General features: G+C 45.3%; 1 long non-coding RNA gene across 1 annotated transcript; it reads right to left on the reverse strand.

Annotated features, from left to right (window-relative positions):
• Positions 1-1,185: 1,185 nt before the first annotated feature.
• Positions 1,186-6,804, reverse strand: LOC105987349. Its single transcript, XR_001175156.1, has 3 exons — positions 6,721-6,804; positions 4,714-4,774; positions 1,186-1,435 (listed from the first exon to the last, which is right to left on the reverse strand). It is a non-coding gene; the product is annotated as an uncharacterized LOC105987349 (long non-coding RNA).
• Positions 6,805-7,069: the final 265 nt, after the last annotated feature.

Consider the following 7,069-nt stretch of genomic DNA (forward strand, 5'->3'; position numbering starts at 1 on the left):
GTGTGTGTGAGGCGGGGAGGGTGTGTGTGTGTGTGTGTGTGTGTGTGTGTGTGTGTGTGTGTGTGTGTGTGTGTGTGTGTGTATTTGGGTCACCATTTCAGAGGTTCCAGCCCATGGCCAGTGGTAGAATACCCAGTTCATCACATGGTTGCCAGGAAGCAAAATAGAAAGAGGTCACACCCCTAATGACCTCACTAAAGCCCAATTCCTAAAGATTCCACCATCATCCAATCACACCACAGGCTGGAAGCCTTTGGGAGACATTCAAGGCACAAGCTATAGCAGCCATTTTGCTTCCAAAGCAGCTGCTTGAACAAAGTATTGTTTTGCTTAAACCAGCAATCTATCATTGAGCTACATCTTCTGTCTAACTTAAAAATTACCAGTGCACGCTGATGCGGGTGGCTCACGCCTATAATCCTAGCTACTCAGGAGGCTGATAGCTGAGGATCGTGGTTCAAAACCAGCAGGTCAGCAAAGTCGGTGAGACTCTTATCTCCAATTGATTAATCACCAGAAAACCTGCTGTGGTTCAAAGTAGTAGAGCGAAGAAGCGAAGAAGCTCAGGTTCAGTGCCCAGGCCCTGAGTTCAGTCTCATGACTGACAAAAAATAATAATAATTACCAATGCAAGGTGGGCACTTGTGTCCTGTAATCCTAGCTACTTGGGAGGAGGCTGAGATCTCAGAAGAGTGGTTTGAAGCCAGTCCAAGTAGGAAAGTCCGTGAGATTCGTATCTCCAATTAACCACTGAAAAAGCCAGAAGTGGAACTGTGGCTCTAGCGGTAGAGAACTTAGCCTTGGGCAAAAAATAAGCTCAAGGACAGTACCCAGGTCCTGAGTTCAAGCCCCAGGACTAGCAAAAAAAAAACCCAGTAAAACAAAACACCAAAACAGTGCAGAAAAATGCTGGAGGTATGGTTCCTTGGTAGAGCAGCTGCCTAACATATCCCCACACACCAATCTCTATTATCTATCAATCTATTTATCTATCTATCCCCTCTCCCTTCTCTCTCCCTCCATCTATCTCTATCTATCTGACTTGTCTCCTAAATCTCATGGCTAATCAGCAAAGACTCAGAGAGACTTTACTTCCCACATGGCTCTCAAGCTGTGTTCCTTTAGAATACTGCAAATATTGAATACTGGTGAGCTTCCTTACATACATGGAGAGAGTTTATTTCATACAAGGAATTTTGTCCATTTCAAGTTTTTACTTAAAAACTTTTCAAAACAGTGGCACCTGCTACTGAGTAGTCAGCAGGTGCTTTGGATGAAAAAAACAAATATGCAAGTAAGCAGATTCTGTAGCAAAAACTCAAAGCCACTAGTCTGCATAGGTCAACAGTTTTCCTCTTCCGTGTCTGTTTTGCTTGCTGGAACTGTAGATTGCACACTTAACACACCATCACATCTTCTGCTAGTGAAGTTCTTCCTAGTTCACATAAAAGAATCCAATGATTCAACATTTTCTGAATGGACACCACAGACTTAGACATTTTTAATATTTTTTGGAGCTGCATTTCCCACCACTGTGTAATTCTTCAGCTATAGATTGAATTGGGACTCTATTTTTCTGTCCCCTCAACCCCCCACCAATTTTTTTTCTTTTTCTAAGCCCTATGTTAAAATTCTTTCCCCTCGCACCTCAATCTGTGGTTGCAATTTGGAGATGGGACCTTAAAATAAGTCTGTTTGGCTGTACTGTAATGAGATTGGTGTCCTTAGAAGAGGGGACATTTAGCAGAGAAAGAGATAACCAGGATGCTGACACCCATACAGTATGTGAAGACCCAGTTAGAAGGTGCCTTCCATCACTCCAGGACAGAGACCTCAGAGGAAAAAACCTGCACATCCCTTGATCTTCGGTGAATCCACACTGTCTGTGGTACTTTGCTATGGTCACCAAAGCAAGCCTCCTCCAGCCTCAACCTGGAGCAGAAACAGGCAGTGGAGCCGAAGCATTCCAAACCTCCTTCCTCAGGCAGGAGTTCTGCCTCCATTTATCCTCTATCTCTGGCTGTGCTCAGAAGCCCATCTTTCTTCTTTGGCTCATTTTTTTTTTTAGCACAGACACTAAGAAGAAGAGTGACCTTTGAATTCTACTAATGTGAACGAGTTCTGCAGAAGAGCTGTCAGCACAGCCAGGGCTTTGGAAGGCCCTGGGGAAGTTAGCAGGAGAGCAAGATGCACACAAGAGGGGGTGGGAGGGACGGAGGCACACTGTCTACCTCAGAAATGTCTCTGGGCCCGTGCTGGCTCCGAGCCCCCTCTACGGACAGCAGCTTCTAGGAGCAAGAGAGCATTTGAAAAGGGACTCTCTGGGTGGTTCCGGCCTTGGGAGGTCTCCTGCTTTACCCTGCCAGGGGTCGCTCCCATGCCGTGCCCCTCCTAGATGCACGCCAGCCGCTGGGGCACAGCTGCTCTGAATTAGCACCCACAGTTTTGCTGTGTCACAGAGGACAAGAGAGATGGGCACCCTCTTCTGATTGGGCGGCTAGGAGAGGTGTGGGGGCCACAGGAGTCAGGGGAGGTGGACAAGGGGCTCTAGAAGGTAGAATGAAGGTTGCAGAGGTGGGGATTGTGGGGAAGGAAGGGAGAAAAGAACACTAAGGAAAGATGGCTTTACTTCTGGCTAGGGCTAGATTGACCTCAGGCCATTTTCTGGTGACAAGGACCATAGAGGAGTAGGGCTGGAGATGATTCTAGGTTGTTAATAGCAACTATCAAGTTATAACAACCATTTTTATGCCTTCTTCTCAGGGTAGACTGCACTCTCCTTGCAAGCAGAGTGGGTGCGTTGGGCACACCTCTGCTGTAGCCAGTATGGAATATTCATTTCACACTAAATATTCACAGAAGACAGACGATGTGCCTAGTACTGGATCTAGAATTGCAAAGGCCACAGGCTGAGCTGGCACTTTACTGTCTCTTGACTAAATGTTTTTGACTGTCTTTTCTTTTTTTTGTACTGGTCCTGAAGTTTGAACTCAAGATCTAGGTGTTTACTGTCCATGAGCTTTTGTGCTCAAAGCTAGCACTTTACTACTTGTGACACAGCTGCACTTCTGGCTTTTGGTGGTTACCTGAAGATAACAGACTCATAGACTTTCCCTGCCCTGGCTGGCTTCTAACTGCAATCCTCAGATCTCAGCCACCTGAGTAGTGGGATTACAGGTATGAGCCACCTGTGCCCAGCTTTTTGTCTTCTTGATTTTCATTTGGAAGGAGCCAGCCTCTCCCAGGGCTAATTAGTTCTTCCAAATCAGTGAGAGGCTATAACCCCACACCTTCTTTATTGAACTTTCCTTTGCCATTTCCATCCCTAATCACCCCAAAGCCAAGCACCAGACATCTAGGCACAGTCCTATACCCCAGAGCCAACTGGAATTATTCACATCAACCACTTCTGTGCCTGCTTTACCCATGCCTTTCTTCAAAAGCCACAATAAAGACATTTTTTTTGCTGTTGTTGTTGGCCATGGGGCTTGAACTTGGGGCCTGGGCACTGTCTCTGAACTTTTCAGCTCAAGGTGAGCACTCTACCACATGAGCCCCAGCACGACTTCCAGGTTTTTTCTGCTTATGTGGTGCTGAGGAATTGAACCCAGGGCCTCATGCATGCAAGGCAAGCGCTCTACCACTGAGCCACCTTCCCAGCCCAATAAAGACATTTAACTACATTCCCTCTTCTACTTCCTGAATAGCCCCATGGCTCTGGGTGGCATGTTCTGCCTTCTGGCTCTAGAAACTGTGAATATAAACAAAAAGTTTGCTTCCTTGACAGGCATTGCTGGGTCTGAGTGTCTTACCATTACCTGATTCATACAGATCACGGGTACATTTTTAAACAGATGGCTCAATGTGAAAAAAGCATTAAGTAACTGTAAATTAACAACGGATTCCTTCCAAGCAGTACAAAGTACATCTTCTTCTTCTTCTTCAAGAGAAGGGAGGTGTTAGTGCTATTTGTCATTATGTTCAAATGCAATGAAAGTGAGAGAGAAGATGGGCCAAATTCCTAAGCAGGCAGTCTTCAGTGCAACGTGGGATTGTAGGTTTGGAACAGGGACAGGCCTTTCCTGTGTGCCCAGCAAAGCCTGCGCAGGCTGACAGCACCCAGAACAGGGCGATCCAGTCAAAGCTTCCTGCATCAAAGCCAAGCACCTTCCTTTTCAGGAACAACTTTATTAAAGCTATACAAGCAACAAAACAAAGAGACCAAGGAGACGTCTTTTATGATGTTCCTTTCCTAACAGTGGCATCAGACGCGCTCATGAACCCAGAAGGCTGCAATGAGATTGTGGGTGACTAAACCAAGTGGATTGTTGTGTGTTGTTGTGTACACATGTATTGGATGTTGCTATTATGCCTGGAGACTAGTAGGGAGGCTTGCAATGTGGCTTTTCTAGTCAACGGTTTTAGGTGGCTAATTATCAATAAGTCAATAAGATGACTGGGCTATGTATAATTTCATCTTCCTTTGAGGATTCAGAATACACTTTAAGACGTCACCCAGCATCTGGTATGTTATCAATAACATCGATTGTCTCTTTATCTTAATAATCATAAAATATATCTTTAATGCTATCTGGTTCCTAAATGTACACAGGTGACTCCCTGAGGATGTTGGGCAACCCAGAGAATTATGGACCAGGAAGAAGCGTGATAAATCCATGGAGCCTAATAGATGTCATCAGTATGCATGCTTACCTCTGGGCAAGATCTGTTCTAATCTTGAAGTAATACTATCAGATCTTTCTCCACTAGGCACCTGAGGGCAATACAAGAAAACAGGTGGCTAAGAGCCCTGTTTCGAACTGCATATTGACCACTCCTCACACCCATAGATCTACCTAGTTTCCATAGAATCAGATGTTTTAGTTATTAGAAATAAAGAATCAAGCCATGTGATGTCCATTTTGTCACATTTCTCTCTTTAGATTTTATATGCTCACAAAGGACAAGCCTAAAATCAGCAGTACACTGCTCAAAAGAATTCTGCAGGATCCATTTCCACAGTTTTGAGTGTGGGGGGAAAACCATATGATAAATGAGGCAAAAAAAGAGGGACAAAGTCTTTCATGGGGAGGTGTGAGGTTGAAAAATAGGGACACAGAAGCACCTGCTCCCATCTCAGAAGACTTCCAAAGTTTCACAATATTTCCCTCTCAGGTACCTTTAAACATCCTCCATGCAACAATGCAAAGCATTGAAGGAAGCATCTCAGGCTGGCAATTCAAACAATAGGCACCAAGAGAGCCTGGGCATACATGAACCCATCAGTAGACATCCTGAATCACAATGTCCACTGAGTCAGAGGATGTAGTCTAGGCTTCAATTATCTAGCAGCCTAAATGAGAATAATTAGCACGTAGATGAAAAGGTAATGAATAGCATTTGGGAGTATCTAAAGGAAGAAATCTACTGGATCTAAAGGTGTAGGAATTTGGAAGTCTGGGGTACCCCAGCAAAGTCTGGGGAAGGCTTTTGAAGAGATTAAGCTTTGAAGGCCTGGAGAGACTTTAGACATGCACTGAGAAGAGAATGTGCAGCCCATGGAAAGCACGTACACTTTTGGAGGCCAATGGATATACCTGACTTCCTCCCAGAAAGAACACAGTATGACTAGACAGAAACATAAGAGATCTGAACGGCCATAGTGATGCCACTCCTCAATTCTCAAGGGGGAATATGATCAATACACTATGGCACGGAGGCTCAACGTGGTCTCAGAATCCTTCTCAACACTGGACCTCAGGCTATTCATTGTTCATGTTCATGACAGAAATTACCTTACTCTTCTTGAGAGAGTATGGAGTAAGCCTCAGATGGGCGGGGAAATCTGGGCATGACTGTCTATCTTGCTTCCTGGGTATAAGGACCAAAGAAAGCTCACATGGCTATCTTTTATTCTAGTGAGTGAGATAATATTTTTCTTCTGGAGGCACTCAAGCTGATGCCCTTGTACCTGGCAGAGGTACAATGGCATCATTGCTCTTCATTACATGCAATTTGATGCAAGGCTTCAAATCTTTTCCCATTCTTCCAGAAGGCCCCGGTAGTAGCTTATCTGAAAGACGGCTGTTTTCAATGCCTTCCCTTCCTGGGCATACGTGCCACTTCCTAGTGAGACACAAAGAGAAAGCCCAGAATCTGTGACTGCTTTGTCAGTGGGATTTGGCAGAAGTGACCGTGTGCTAGTGTTGGCCTGCACCTTTAATAGGCTTAGCAATCTTGCTTCTTTTTTTTCTTCCTTGGGAGCCTTGAGCTGAGTTGCAAGAGTCTGGTGACTTGGCTAAAGGAAGCACATGGAGAGACAAAATGGCAAGGAAGAGGCCACATGACCACAGGAGAAAGACAGAGAGAGGCTCAGCTGCTTCAATACCCCAACTGAAAGCAGCCTTCTTGTTCTTCCCAGCTGAGATGTAAGAGCTAAGTCTTCCCAGACCTCTAGAGCAGCCCACCACAAGCTGAATCCCACCAAGGGAACCAAACGAATGCCACATCAAGCAGTAAACAGTGTAGCCAAATCCTGCCCAAATTCTTGGTTTCAAAGGATCATAAGCCTTAAAATGACTATTCTCTCAACCCAAAGTTGGAAATAAATTGTACAGCAGCAAAAGATAACCAGGATCTTCTGTTCCCAGGCCCTACCCATCCTATGGGCAGATCTACTCTGGGTTTCATTCTGATCCCTGCAAGTCCCCTGGGCCTTACCATGTGCAGGACAAGTCAAGGACCTGAATTCTGGGAGCAGATACCACACTTCTGGTCACCCGCAGCCTTAACCTCAGCTCACTCACTGCCAACTCTTCTCCTGTAGGATGACATGTACAATTTGTTAGGAACCCAAGTTAATTACTGACTTCAAGGCTCAAAGGTTCCAAGGGTTGTGTGCTTGTTATTCTATTTTTAAGGGACACAAAGGGCAAACGCCTCCTCCTTCTGAGGCTGAGAACAGCCACCAACCAGGATATCAACTGCCAAGTGCATTGGGCCAGTCCTCGGGAAAAAGCCCCAAAAGCTCCTATAGGTGTTCTTGCCCTGCTTTAGCCAGGAGAAAGGA

Source organism: Dipodomys ordii, unplaced genomic scaffold (genome assembly GCF_000151885.1).
Source record: "Dipodomys ordii isolate 6190 unplaced genomic scaffold, Dord_2.0 Scaffold41, whole genome shotgun sequence".
Classification (NCBI taxonomy): Eukaryota; Metazoa; Chordata; class Mammalia; order Rodentia; family Heteromyidae; genus Dipodomys; species Dipodomys ordii.